General features: G+C 42.8%; 1 protein-coding gene across 6 annotated transcripts in view; it reads left to right on the forward strand.

Moving 5' to 3' along the window:
* The window catches only part of sipa1l3 (signal-induced proliferation-associated 1 like 3), a 233984-nt gene that overhangs the window by 29481 nt on the left and 188716 nt on the right, over positions 1 to 15787 (forward strand). For 3 of the 6 annotated variants that reach the window (XM_085973272.1, XM_085973277.1, XM_085973273.1), the window contains exon 2: positions 8456 to 8606. The exons of the other annotated variants lie outside the window; for them this stretch is intronic. The gene's annotated coding sequence lies outside the window, so the exon portion shown is untranslated. The remainder of the gene's footprint in view (positions 1 to 8455; positions 8607 to 15787) is intronic. 6 annotated transcript variants of the gene reach the window in all.

Below are 15787 nucleotides of genomic sequence, written 5' to 3' on the forward strand. Positions count from 1 at the left end.
TTTGTGAACAGGCCAAGGCTCCTACGAATGGCACCTTTATTCGCTGCTGTAGCGTAGCCCAAGTGTAACAAGGAACAATTCTGCAAATTCAAACCATAGAATATAGCACATGGCTGGACCTCATTGTAGAGACTAAACTGTTGTCCAGGTTAACTCACAATTAATAGAGGGCAATTGGCAATTTACATAACATAGAAATGGAGTGATTGTTTAAAATTAATTTGTAGTTCTTCCAATTTGCCTTGGCAAACTCGGGAAAAATACCTCTGGTGATTTGGAGCTTATTATGAACCAAAAACCACAGATTTTTCCATGGTCCAAAATGGTGGCAAAAACAATACTTCTGTTTTTGTCAGCTTGTGCTTCCTTCTATTTTTCTCTCCTTCCTCGCTCTTTTTCTCTTTTGCGCACTCTTTTGCGTGCTCTTGTGCGCTCGCTCTCTCTCTCTGCAAATGTCTTTTATGACTGCAGGCTGAATAAACCATGATTAAGTTATCAGGGCATTTCCTGTCTTATATTAATTCTTTTGGCTAGCATGGTACAGTGTAGTATTAAGCATATTGATCAAACTGTAGTCTTTAAATCACTTATTCTTGTTGCTGCATGTAAATAATGGAAATAGACTTTTCACATAATTCAAGCCTGTATGTAAAATGCACTGCAGCATTTGTTAATACAGGAAACTTTTTTTTATCCGGCACGGACGGGACCGACGTGGTGCCGGTTCATCAAAAATTCCGGATAACCGAACGCTATAGCAACAAACCCTGACAGCTTCAGAACAATGGGCACAAGTTGCAAGCATCTCTGTAGCTTAGCAACAGCTGCAGCCACGTCCTTGCGCAGCCACGTCCTTGCACAGCAACAAATGGAGTAAAAAAAGTAATGTGTTACCTGAACCTACTCCTGAATTTTGCCGGTTAACCGACATTTCCGGTTATTTAGGTGCCGGTAAATCGAAAGTTTCCTGTAGGATGGTGGGGAAAGGAAGGCACTATAATTAGTAAGAATTGGGGAGTGGGCGGGGAAGTGGCTTTGAGCCCAAGATCAGCCATGATCTTATTGAATGGCGGAGCAGGCTCGAGGGGCCAAGTGGCCGATTCCTGTTTCTTATGTTCTTAAGAGTCAACTGGGCACACATCATAACTCTCGGCAACATGTGGTGTCATAGTAGCTGTTGCTGTATATGCCACAGTTTGGTGAAGATTGGACATGGTTTCTATTTTGGGCCATTACTTTTAGTAACCCGTTGTCATTTTAATCCTTTTGTCAGCCTGCAGTAGTTATGCACTGTTCTCAGTCTTGCACTCGATTCTTAGTCTGAAATTTAGTTTTGACTATTTTGTCTACAAATTGAATTTTTTTTTTTTTTTTTTTTTGCTTCCCTTTTGTGTGTTTTCCCCCCCCTCTTCCTTTCTTTAGGTCTTCCATGATTAACTTGTTCCCAGACCTCTGCCCATACGAATGCTGAGCTCGAAGCATGAACTGCTTTGGTACTGCTCTGAAAGCTCTGTTAGTGGCTCTGGCTCTCAACGTGTGGCTCTTGCTTCGATCTGAAAGTAAACTTGCTGGGATTTATGGCCAGAAATTGGGAAGAACCATTTTTAACAAATCGTGAGAAGTTTATTTTCGGTTGCAGCTGGCTTTCATGAGCCCTGCACTGTGGCAGCTAGCACATTTAGTACAGTATAGAAGCAGCTTCAAAAGTACAGAATAACAATGTAATTAATCCATGTACAGCCCTCAAACTGTCCTTTTGACTAAGTGCCTTGCCTCTGCTTTGTATTTTCCTTTCGATGAGATGGCCGAGATAGGGAATTCTCTGTGGGGAATAGCGAGTCTGATCATTTAGCGTTTACTTTGGAATAATGTTGCTCCAGATCTTCTCAAATAGTTGAAAGCTAAAGTGCAACTTTGTGCTAGTGTAATAATTAATGCTTTAAATGGAATGTATTTCTTTGTACAAATAGGGAAGCAGCACAGTGGAGTGCTAATCAAGGCGAGGGGTTACAGTCTCCGGATACGGGGTCGGACATTTAGGACTGAGATGAGGAGAAATTTCTTCACTCGGAGGGTGGTGAACCTGTGGAATTCTCTACCATAGAAGGCTGTGGAGGCCAAGCCACTGAATATATTTAGAAAGGAGATACAGGAAACTTTGTGATATCCGGCACCGACGGGACCGAGCTGTTGCCGTCTCATCAAAACTGCCGGACAAACCAGCGGTAATGTTAAAACATACGGAACTTTTGAGCTCCATATCTAGCAACAAAACCCTGTTGCTTAGCAACAGCTTCTAAACAGTTGGCCGTAGCTTGCAAGCGTCTCTGTAGCTAAGCAACAGCTTTAGCTAGACCTTGCAGAGCCTGACTGGTGGGGGAAAAAAAGCAACGAAAAGAAAAAAAAACTTACTGAACCGACTCCTGAATTTTGCTGGTGGATCGAGCATTCCGGACAGTTAACCTCCGGATAAACCAAAGTTTCCTGTAGATAGATTTCTAGACACAAAAGGCATCAAGGGGTATGGGGAGAGAGCGGGAATATGGTATTGAGATAGAGGATCAGCCATGATCATATTGAATGGTGGAGCAGGCTCGAAGGGCCGAATGGCCTACTCCTGCTCCTATTTTTCTATGTTTCTAATAGAATCTCAATCAATGAAAACGAAACAAAAAGAGCGACTTGCATTTATACAGCGCCTTTCACAACCTCTGACACGCCAAAGCACTTTACAGCAAATGAAGTACTTTTGTTGAAGTGTAGTCGCTGTGATTTGTAAGTCCACAGGAGTATCCACCTTAATTAGCTCATTTTTAGACACAACATTCAGAACAAGTTAACGGTGTCCTTTCAGTGTAGAATTTCAAAAATTGCCCTTCTTGGCAAACCAGAGTTTCTGGCGCCTTACTGGCTGGTTGTTTACCGATGATATGCTTGGAATTTCCAAAATGCAGTTTGTAGTAGCTGAGATTACCTGGAAGCCAAATTAAGCACCTTGTTAAGCCTTTCACAAACGCAAACCTATATTTAGATTGGAAGAATTGGCACATCATACACCATTTAATCTGCACCTCTGTTTTTCACAGCACCTAGATATAAAATAAGATCTGGAAATAGTAAAAAATCATGACAATATGGTATTCCTATATGAATTCAATTAATTAAGAATTTTAGTTAATGTAATTAACGAGCAGTGATCTGAGACGGCTTGCCCGATTTTTAAAAGGGTTAATCTGTGGCAAAAGATAATAAAATTATTTGAAAAATAGGTATCCTTTGCTCCACCTGGTTCACTAATGTCCTTTAGGGAAGGAAATCTGCTGTCCTTACCCGGTCTGGCCTATATGTGACTCCAGACCCACAGCAATGTGGTTGACTCTTAATTGCCCTCTGAAATGGCCGAGCAAGCCACTCCGTTGTAACAAAATGCTACGAAACAGAATAATAAAAATGAAAACGGCACTGTTGGGAGTACCTTCACCACACTGACTGGAGCGGTTCAAGAAGGCGGCTCACCACCTCCTTCTCGAGGGCAATTAGGGATGAGCAATAAATTGTCAGCGACGCCCACATCCCATAAAAACAAATTTAAAAAAAAAAAAAAAAATGACCTGTCTGTTTTATTCCATTGTGTAATATTTCAGTGGAATCAAATTCTGGTGGTGTTTGAATGGCTTTATTTAACAGATGCTGTGGGTAATCCATTACATACTGTACAACGCCACTGGATTACACTCCTTTATTGTCCTTGTGGTGCATCATTTTAACAGGCTGATATTAAATGCTTTGAATTAAAATTTCTGCACCAGAGTTTTGGGACAAGAGATTATGCTTGTTTTTGTCTTTTGCGAACAGGTGCTTGTAACCTCAATAATTTAAGTGTTTCCTCGGATACCCTCACCCCCTCCTCCCATCCCTCCAGTTTTACTTTCTTCTCTTTGAAAAGGAAAGGTCTGATTCCTGTGTGGAAATTCGGTTTCATTTCTAGATTATATATATCACTTTTTTTTTTCATTTTTAAACTGCGGTGGGCCAAGACACTGGGATTTTTAAATTGAAGCTATGGCTCCTAGGATTTGCTTTGAACTCTGCAAACACAATAATGTCTCCTGTGCTGGGGTATCTGTCAACTGATGGCTGAATCGTCGGAGGTCAGATCTGCAGGACGCCAGCCAGGTGCAGAGAGCTGTGCACAGGACTAATCCTGTTATGCCTCACAAAGGTATTAATTTGGCTTGGAGAAGTTATTAATCTGCTAGCAGCATGATGCTCTGCTGTCACTCTGATTTGGCTTGATTGGCAACTTGCTCCTTGGAGGCTTCATGGGCTAGAATAAATATGACCAACCTAACTGTAGGTTTGGTTTCAGCTCAATTGTGTTGTGCTGTGTTTTCCTGGTGCCATAAGCACATAAGAAATAGGAGCAGGAGTAGGCCATACGGCCCCTCGGGCCTGCTCCGCCATTCAATAGGGTCATGGCTGATCCGAATCGAGACTCACGTCCACTTCCCTGCCCTCTTCCCCGTAACCCCTAATTCCCTTATCAGCTAGGAAAATGTCTATCTCCATTTTAAATTTATTTAATGTTGCAGCTTCCACAGCTCTCTGGGGTAGCAAATTCCATAGATTTACTACCCTCTGAGTGAAGAAGTTTCTCCTCATCTCAGCCCATCAATTCCCCCGTTTATTAAGTTCAGTTTCATAACTCACCACAGTGGGATTTGAACTCAAGGTCTCTAGGTTGTTCCGTCAGTACCCTAACCATTGCTCATCTTCAAAATGAAGATCTTGTTCTACGCAGTTGGCAGGTTTTGCAGGTGAACTTGCAGCAGCAAGTGAATGTCATCATGTTGCTGTCACCATTACTCCATTAAGATTGTTATCTCGGGACCTACCTGAGACTTGGCTGTTCTTGCCATGGCTTGAAAGCGAGTGAAGAAGAAAATGTTTGTTATTTTGCTGTGCTAGAAATGCATGCACCACGCCCTTCCTTTTAGTTCCATGCAAATTACTTGAAAAGTGATGGGGCCAAAGGTGTGGCTTAGTGAGCTGTTGGTGACTGAGTTTGCTTTTATCCTTCAGTTGATGAAACCATCATAAACAGCAGTTTTGGGAAGAAACTGAATGCTCTGCACAACTTTCTAATGCAGCACGCATGTCGAACACTAGTCAGATCCTGCCTAAAGAAAGACTTGCATTTGTATAGCGCCTTTCACGACCACCGGATGTCCCAAAGCGCTTTCCAGCCAATGAAGTACTTTTTGAAGTGTACTCACTGTTGTAATGTAGGAAATGTGGCAGCCAATTTGCGCACAGCAAGCTCCCACAAACAGCAATATGATAATGACCAGATAATCTGTTTTAGTGATGTTGATTGAGGGATAAATATTGGCCAGGACACCGGGGAGAACTCCCCCCTGCTCTTTCAGAATAGTGCCACAGGATTTTTTACGTCCACCGGAGAGGGCAGACGGGGCCTCGGTTTAACGTCTCATCCGAGAGATGGCACCTCTGACAGTGCAGCACTCCTTCAGTACTGCACTGGGATTGTCAGCCTGGATTTTGTGCTCGTGTCTGGAGTGGGGACTTGAACCCACAACCTTCTGACTTCGAGGCAAAGGTGATAACAAATGAGCCACAGCACCAACTACTGTGTTGTCACTGGGTTTATTTAGCATGTTGGTACCAATATATTGAGTCAATAAACTTTATAATGTTGTGTAATACTCCCTCTTCACCTCAGATTGCTCTTGGTACTGCTAACAGGCCTGTAGCCACCAATATGTCACTTTGCTTTAGTAACAGGCCCTCCATTCCGGAATTCCCTCCACCTCTTTTTGTCTCCCTATCATTCTTTAAAACCCTCTTCTTCGACCAAGCTTTTTGTCACCCTTCCTAATATCTCCTCGTTTTGGCATGACATTTTTTTGATTGTGCTGTTCCTCTGCCCCCACCCCACTTAGACAAAGAGGGCATTATTTAGCAAGCTATGCAGGTCACTAAAGCTTTAAACAAACTTCAAAAGAAATTTGCTGTCCTCACAATTTTGCTTTCTTTTTGAACACCGATGTACCAAAGCGCGCCGTTCTCCTGTTGGAGCTGTTTGCACAAATTCTGCACGCTACATTGAGCGTGAGACACTCGACTGTCATAACATCATAAAACTCTTGACATAATTGTCTTATTAGCAGTGTCATTTTACAGAAAGCCATCAATTTTCCCATTACTCGCTCTCCTCAATCAACGTGATTACTTTTCATTGTTGGACATCTATTGACCTAATGGTTGGAATAGTGAGTCCGTTTCGAAACATTGTGACCGGATTTTGAGTGTTGGAAATCGTGTTTTCTAGTTGAGTGTAGTGCTCCTCAACCGAATGTTGCCTCTCAGCTGTTGTTCTCCCCACGTGTTCCTTTATTTTGGGTGGTGTTGAAAGGAGGTTGTGTATTTCTCAACGGAAGGTGAGGCAGAAATTGTCTGCTGCACTCCACCTTCAGGTCGCCTACTTACTGAATCAGGAGTGGCATTCTTGGAAGGAGTGCAGCGAAGATTCACCAGGCTGATACCTGGGATGGCAGGAATGACGTATGAGGAGAGATTGTGTCGATTGGGCTTATACTCACTGGAGTTTAGAAGATTGAGAGGGGATCTCATCGAAACCTATAAAATTCTGTCAGGCCTGGACAGACTAGATGCAGGAAGGATGTTTCTGATGGCTGGGGAGTCCAGAACTAGGGGTCATAGTCTAAGGATAAGGGGTAAGCCATTTAGGACTGAAATGAGGAGGAATTTCTTCACCCAGAGAGTGGTGAACCTGTGGAATTCTCTACCACAGAGGGCGGTGGAGGCCAGTTCATTAAATATATTCAAGAAAGAGTTGGATATATTTCTTAAGGCTAAAGGGATCAAGGGGTATGGGGAGAAAGAAGGGACAGGGTACTGAATTTGGATGATCAGCCATGATCTCATTGAATGGCGGAGCAGGCTCGAAGGGCCGAATGGCCTGCTCCTGCTCCTCTCCTATGTTTCTATGAGGCAGCTGTCGGCTTTTCTCCCTCTCTCACCTGGGCATTAGTGTGAGAGAGGGAAGAAAGCTGTGTATATGGTTTCTTCCCGACCCCACAAAAGATCTAACTTTGGCAATGCAGATCATTTTTACAATGAAGGCTTAAAAATGTGGTGTCCTATTGTAATTTTTATTTGTCGACCAGTTTATAATCCCCAGCGAAAGAACCCTGGTGGTGGTTGGGGAGGGGGGCGCGGGGGCGGACTGAAAATGCATTTCCCAGCTCGGATCACTTTTAAACATCTGCTTGATTCAGTCATTTCCGTGGAGCTCATTCTTGAGTTTGTGGGTGGAGGTCAGAGGCATAGATACACAAACTGCCTCTTAAATTCCTACAGAGATCAAGATCTGTATCAAAATCTTTTCAAGAGTTTGGAAATATCTCTTTGTTTCACAGATGGCCGCCTTGTGTTTGTTACTTGGCCGCGATTAATTTCAGTTCAGCTTTAGAAAGTCGGGCATAGGGGAAAATAAAAATTTATATAAAACGGTCAAAATAAGCTCTGCGTCAATATTGATGAGATCTGAGACATTCTTGTTTGATATGACTGTCTCCCTTTATTCCCTCCACCCCTTCTCCTTCCATGACTTAATTTCATGTTGTCATTTTAATGGTCCATTTGAAGGATAATCCTTGCAGCATAGTCGATCCTGGAATGGGTTTTCCATCCTTTTCCCCTTGTCTTTGCTTTATGAAATGAGTGCAAAATTCTGCCCTGGTGACTGCAAGCTAACTGAGATTCGGTTTTTAAAGAAGGATGCGTGACTGCAACGACACGAAGCTCCAGTTTAGGGCCTTTTGAATTCTTGCTTTGAAGCCCAGCCGCTTGAATATTTTAAGGCAAGCGTGGGTGTCTGGAGAAGGCTGTCCATGAACTGAATCCTTTGACTGACTAAAAGCAGTGTACAATCGTCTCTGAAGTTTCTATGCTGTACGAGCAGTGTGCAGAATATTGATCTTTCTGTCAGGGCCCTGCAAGTATTGGGTGAGCAATTGTGTCGTACACCTGTAAATATTTGGCTATTGGGAGTGCTGCAATTTCAGGACACCGAAACTCGCTCATAAAGTAAATACTGAACTTGCGTGAGTTATCACTTGTGCAATGAGGAAGTAGCACAATACTCTAGTGCTATCTCGTTCAGTATACTTTGAGCTGAAACTGTTTATATATCAGTATATAAATCTGTTGTGTCTTTTTTTAATCATATGAATAGAGTAGATTAACAATAGTGCAGGTAAGTTAAGTTGACTGACCAGTTGAAAGCCTGAGGGCTTTTTTTGTGTGTTTTTTAGAAAATGTTTCGAAGAGCTATCATCTGAGTTGTCGCATAATCCTTGCGGGTGATAATATTTGATGCTGTCTCTCCATCCTCTGTTGTTCCTGTCAGTCAGAAGCAGACCAAGGAGAGTTATTTTCTACTCGGTGACGTTAAATGGGGATGGTGATGGGCAGTGTTATGATCCTGACCTGCTGTAGAGGACCCTACTATCTGGTGCTATACATGATCTTCACCGTAAGCAGCAGGACCCATTCATGAGGTCAGTAGAATACGAATTCTGCGTAAAATCTGTTTTCTAGGATACGTGATTAGCAATTTTGAAGTATAAAACCAGGGAACCGAGAGGGACTGAGAAATGCTAATGTGTGCAGGTAACTCCCTTTTTTATACCGTTCAGGATTTAGTGCCAAGCACATTTCCTTCTTTGCTTTTGAATGTTAACCAGCAGTGTCTGAAAGAAAGCTTTGCATTTAAATAGCGCCTTTTCATATCAAATCCCTAAAATATTCCACAATTGGTGAATTATTTACGACGTGGAGCGACTGATGTTACATGGGCAAATGCATCAGCCAAATTTGCACACAGCAAGATCCCACAAAAAGCCATTGGACGAGGTGATCCATTTTTGGTGGTGGCAGTTGAGCAAGGAATACTGGACAGACAGAAGGCAGAATTCCCTGCTCTTGGTAGAAAAGTGGTTTAACCTAAAACCTAAGCAGACACGGCCTCCATTTAACATCTCGGTTGAAAGTACGGCATTGGAGTGTCGGCCTATTATGTGCCCAAATTCAGAAGTGGGGTTTGAACCCACAACCACCTGACCAAGAAGTGAGCGGGCCATCGGCTGAAATGCGACGTGACCAATGTTCCGTGTAAGTTGCGCATTGTTCTGTGCAGCCCGTTTCTTTTAATATGCGGTCCTTTTCAATTTCAACGCATGCGCGGTATTTACAACGGAAAAGCCAGTGAACGGCGCCTGCGCAGGACCTTTCCCATTACTGCGCGGCCGCACAGCTTAGAGGAAACATTGAACGTGACCTTGGTCTCAATTGTTACCCCATCCCCATTTTTGAGTTCAATGCCCCGTCTAACTTGATCCCCCGCATGCCTATTCTTATTACCAAGGAGCAGACCACATTTGCATTGCAGACCCACAGTTTGAACTGTATTGTTAAAGGACCTGCTGTGAATGGTGGTGATATTGAAGAATGCTTTAGAGCCTAGCTGATCAGTGAGCCCTTAAATATTTTCTAATGAAGCAGAACTTTTAATCTGTTTGTTCGCATTGAATATTCAATTCTCCCAATACCCTCCTCTGGAAAAAAACCCCAACCTAATTCCACTTCTTTGTCATATTGTCTATATGCTTGTTGAAGCTGAACAACCCTGTGAGAGGAAACATTAATATATTGTAAAAGCTTGTAATGAGAATGAGCACAACTGTTACAGCTCGGTGGGATTATCGCTATTTATGAACAAATTGTCACGACGAATATTAGTGAGTTTATCCATTTAGTAGCTCAATCTACAGACCAGGAAGATGAAGGTTTGATTCCCCCCGGTCTTTGTTGAGTTAGTTGATCTTGGCCACTCTCTTTGGCCTCCACACCCCAGCGATCGAGGGAGGGGAAAGAGTCTGGCCAGTGTCATTACTGCAGCACCTATGCTGGGAATATGTGTGCGAGGCCATAACGTTGGGACGGGGTCTGGTTCGATTGTGATTGAATAGCCTCGAACATTCATCATCAATACCCATACGGGAATAATGGCTATTTGGGAGTTACTGGAGGGTTTCCAATTCTTGGGAATGGTTAACCAGCAAGGGGTCGACACCTTCATGATTGGAGGGGAGAAATTTGGCAGATTAAAGGTGGACTAAAGGAACTGAGCAACTCCTAGACATGTACATCGTTAAACTAATAAATCTCCCCCTTTCTTGCAGCGCAGTAATTAAAAGAGTAATGCCTAATAATTAATTTAAGAAAATTGCAAATATAATTGTCCATCCATGATTCAGGGTGAGTTATGTTCATGCCCAGGCTGGCAAGAAATCACTCTGTAATGGTCCTTTATTAGTTTTTTTAAATCCCTTTTTTATTACATTTTTGTCTTGCATGTTTTGGACCACTCTCCTAGGCGAACCCTAGCTCCTTGTGTATTCAAAAATGTTTTTATTTGCCCTGATACCTAGGTAAAATTCATAGTGTGCCCAGAATAATGCACAGAGAATGCTGAGATCATCTCAACCGCTAAATCTGAAGGTTGCTGAATAACATGACACTGGACTCTCTGTTTTAGGCTTCAACTGCCAAGCAAATGTATTAAATAGCAATGGAGCAAGTGAATAATAGCTGGAACATAACAGTGGAAATCTAACTCCTTTTATAAATTTTTTAGAAAACAGTATATACCACTTTCAAACAATAACCTGCAAGCACAATACTGGACCGTATAATTGAGCATAGGATGACGGTAGGCGGAACCTTTCACTGAGCTGATCTTTGTGCACTTCTTTACAACACGCCCTGTATTGTTCCTATACCTGAAAGGTTGCAGTGTACAGTTGGAAACTACACAGTGTGAGGCACAACTGTGTCACAAGAGCGTCCACAATCCAGTGTGAAAAAACTGGATGGGAGCCAGTTGGAATGTGAGATAGTCCACGGGTATGATTGCAAATTCGCTGGCACACTGTTGACTTTCGTCTGAACATAAATACTTGAATGTAGGTGTCATTTATTGCATACAGGTGAAATATCTTGACATACTGTAAACTAAAATGTGCTGTGCATGTGTTGATAGCGAGGCAAGTAGTGCCAAGACACTTAGATGATGCCAATTGGGACACCGATTTGCTATGCCCTATTTTGCCTTCCATTGTGATTCTGATACTGCTGTCACCTGATGCAGTCATGTCTTTTGTTTCATTTATGGGGGAATAAAACACTTTACTGCTCGAGTTTAACTAGCTAAAACAGCGCAGATTACCAGTACATGGGACTTTTAAGCTCCCCTTTGCTTGTCCAGCTAGGACCACTACACCAGTTAGCGCACTGACCTGCAGAGTTATCTGTGGGAAGAACCATAGTTTCCAGTGACGGGTCTACCCCTCTGGGTTCCCACAGTGAGCCAGTCCGGTTAGTCACTCATGAACAGTGTCATGGAACTGGTTGAAGTATCGGATTACTGAGTCTATTGCAAAGGATTCTCAACTTTCATCGTCCGGTGTTCTCTTAGATCCACCACAACTCCCTATTACCTGAAATAAAAACAGAAAATGCTGGCGATACTCAGCAGGTCAGGCAGCATCTGTGAAGAGAGAAACAGAGTTAACGTTTCAGGTCGATGACCTTTCGTCAGAACTGGAAAAAAGCAGGAAATGGAACAGATTTTTAAGCAAGGGTCGGGGCTGGGCAAGGGAGGAGGGGACGAAAGAACAAAAGGGAAGGGCTGTGATAGGATAGAAGGCAGGAGAAGTGAAGAGATATTCAAGGCAAAAGGAGATGGTAATGGGACAGGTTAAACAAAGGATGGCTCTAGATGAAGTGTGAATTGCACTGACAGAGTGAGAGACAGCTGCCATGTGGGAGAGAAGAACAGATGGCACAAACCAAGTGTGGATAAAAATATATATATATATGATAGGGGCCAGGTTATGATCTGAAATTGTTGAACTCTGAGTCCAAAAGGCTGTAAAGTGCCTAATCGAAAGATGAGGACCCCTATTACCTGATCCTAACTGCATCTTCACTGAGGAGACTGCCCTATGATATGGCCTAGGTCTAAAGGCTTTAGATACTGTTTTATGAGACCCTGTCTGAAGCTAAGCAATTAACAGACTGGTGATATCTCTGTATAGGGAAGGCTGCTAGCTCTCTGCTGTACACCAAAAAAACTGATGTGGTGAGAATCTGTGTTCCGTTTCTACCCCTACCAACCCCAAACAGATTACTTTCAAGTGAGCCATTTCCTGTGGGTAGGCTGAGGTTTGCGGTATGCACCATTTCGCGCTCTCTAACCTTTTGAAGTTCCACATCACATACAATAGGACGAGTACTTTGCGTTGTGCAACGCCTACCTAAGCTGAGGTCTGCTCATTCCGCACCGACCAGAATTCCGTATACCTCAGCTACTCGCTGAACCATCAGGGAAGAGCATCCTCATTTTAAGCTGGTTCATTTCATGTTGACTCAAACATCTAGGTGTTTTTTAAACAATTAAATGTGTTTTTTTTTAATGCAATATTTATAATAACGGTTTGAGAAAAACAGTTTCCATGTCTTAGCTTACAACTGTAGTATTGAAGTCAAGAACTAACATTCATCGATATCCCTCCTCCACACCAATGGATTACCCCATTTTTATCACTTTCCAATTGCACCTACTTCTCCAGGGATTTGGAGCTATATTGAGGACAAAAGGATACCAGGAATTCTTAAGGAATGAGAATCTACCTTCTCTCTCACCTTTCAATGATTACTGATTTTTTTTCACTGTTTTTGTGGCTGATCTTACCATAATTTTTCTTTACTGTGGAAATTGGCACAAAAATTAAGTTTATTTTATTTTAAACAGGGCAGAGGTGTCCAATTACTCGATTGGGACCTTGGATGAAGGTATCATCTGCACATCTCCACGCAGTATTATCCACAGGCTTACTTGGTGCATTGGTATCTATAGGGAAAAATTGCAGTTATGCCAAATGCTTTAATGTTCTCCCAAATCACCACCTCAAAATACTCCTTCCATCACCACCACCACCAGTAACAGACCTTGTAGCCACCAGTACTTGCGTTATTATACAACTCAATATGTTCTCTCCAGGCACAGTCTAAACGGTAAGACAAAACCTAGAATTATACTGCTAGAAACCTCTCCATTCAAGAGCAAATTTGACACACCCACCATTATGTTTTACTGACAACACAGCCTTTGCCTAAGCAGTATGCTTTGTAATTTGGCAAGGAGTGACAGCTTTTTAATGTTTTTATTTCTGCTCTTCCCTTCCTGAAGGTGCTAGCTAACTTTGCAAGGAGGCGTTTGCCAGAATAACTCTTATGGTTTCTCTGATACCGTTCCTATGTCAGCCGTGGCTCAGTGGGTAGCACTCTCGCCTCCGAGTCAGAAGGTTGTGGGTTCAAGTTCCACTCCAAGAGAAGTGAGTTCAAAAATCTAGGCTGACACACTCGGTGCATTACTGAGGGAGTGCTGCACTGTCAGAAGTGCCGTCTTTTGGAGGAGACCCTGTCTGCTCTCTCAGGTGGACGTAAAAGATCCCATGGCATTATTTCCAAAAAGAGCAGGGGAGTTCTCCCCGGTGCCCTGGTCAATATTTAACCTTTAATCAATATCATTAAAAACAGATTATCTGGTCATTATCACATTGCTGTTTGTGGGAGCTTGTTGTGTGCAAATTGGCTGCCGTGTTTCCTACATTACAACAGTGACTCCACTTCAAAAGTACTTCATTGGCTGTAAAGCGCTTTGGGGCGTCCTGAGGCCGTGAAAGGCGCTATAGAAATGTAAGTCTTCTAGTTTGTGCTGTTGCAGCTACTTGTTTTTGAAAAATTATTATTATTTCAGCGTGCAGCAAATATATAAATACATAGTTCTCTGTCTTAATTCATGAGATTAATATTGAGCGTTTTGCATGTTCATCCCAAGGAAATTCATTGTAGTTAGAATTAGCCCATCAGCTATTTAACTCAGCTGGTCGCCATCCCTTCCCAGATCTTCTCAAGTGATGCGATACGAGCTTATAGCCTCCGTTGTTGCATCCCGTGTTTTGGTGTGCACCTAGCTGGAAAAACTTTGAAGCTGAGGCTATTCGGAAAGCAGTCCAGTGGCAAAGTGGGACTAATTGGTATGAGGCGCAAGTTGGCTAGGATGGATTGGGGAATGTTACTTAAACGGCTGACGGTGGATAGGCAGTGGCAAACATTTAAAGATCGCATGAATGAACTACAGAATTTGTTCATCCCTGTTTGGCATAAAAATAAAACAAGAAAGGTGACTCAACCGTGGCTAACGAGGGAAATTAGGGATAGCATAAGATCCAAGGAGAGGACATATAAATTGGCCAGAAAAAGCAGCAAACCAGGAGTGGGAGCAGTTTAGGATTGAGCAAAGGAGGACAATGGGATTAATTAAGAGGGGGGAAATAGAGTATGAGAGTAAGCTTGCAGGGAACATAAAAACTGACTGTAAAAGCTTCTATAGATATGCGAAGAGAAAAAGATTGGTGAAGTCAAGCGTAGATCCCTTGCAGTCAGAATCGGGAATTTATAATGGGGAGCAAAGAAATGGCAGACTAATTAAATACATATTTTGGTTCTGTCTTCACAAAGGAGGACACAAATAACTTCCCAGAGATGTCGGGAAACATAGGGTCTAATGAGAGGGAGGAACTGAATGAAATCAGTATTTGTAGGGAAATTATGTTAGGGAAATTGACGGGATTGAAGGCCGATAAATCCCCAGGGCCTGATAATCTACATCCTAGATACTTAAGGAAGTGGCCCTAGAAATACTGGATGCATTGCTGGTCATCTTCCAAAATTCTATAGACTCTGGAACAGTTCCCATGGATTGGAGGGTAGCTAATGTAACCCCACTGTTTAAAAAGGTGGTAGAGAGAAAACGGGGAATTATAAGCCTGACATTGGTAGTGGAGAAAATGCTAGAGTCCATTATAAAAGATGTAATCGCAGAGCACTTGGAAAACAGTGACAGGATCGGACAAAGTCAACATGGATTTACAAAAGGTAAATCATGCCTGACTAATCTGCTGGAATTTTTTGAGGATGTAACTGGTAGAATAGATAAGGGAGAACCAGTGGATGTGGTGTATTTGGACTTTCAGAAGGTCCCGCATAAGAGATTAGTGTGCAAAGTTAAAGCACATGGGATTGGGGGTAAGGTACTGACTTGGATAGAGAACTGGTTGGCAGACAGGAAGCAAAGAGTTGGAATAAACGGGTCTTTTTCCGAGTGGCAGGCAGTGACTAGTGGGGTACCACAGGGATCGGTGCTAGGACCCCAGCTATTCACTATATATATTAATGATCTAGACGAGGGAACAAGATGTAATATCTCCAAGTTTGCAGATGCCACAAAGCTGGGGTGGGCGTGTGCTGTGAGGAGGATGCAGAGAAACTCCAGTATGATTTGGACAGGTTGGATAATTGGGCAGATGCATGGCAGATGCAGTATAATGTGGATAAATGCGAGGTTATCCACTTTGGTGGCAAAAACAGGAAGGCAGATTATTATCTGAACGGCAATAGATTGGGAAAAGGGGAAGTGCAACGAGACCTGGGTGTCCTTGTGCACCAGTTGCTGAAGGTAAGCATGCAGGTGCAGCAGGTGGTTAAGAAGGCAAATGGTATGTTGGCCTTCATAGCGAGAGGATTCGAGTACAGGAGCAAGGATGTCTTGCTG

Source organism: Somniosus microcephalus, chromosome 34 (genome assembly GCF_052327205.1).
Source record: "Somniosus microcephalus isolate GS21.2 chromosome 34, FLI_Smic_1.0, whole genome shotgun sequence".
Lineage (NCBI taxonomy): Eukaryota > Metazoa > Chordata > Chondrichthyes > Squaliformes > Somniosidae > Somniosus > Somniosus microcephalus.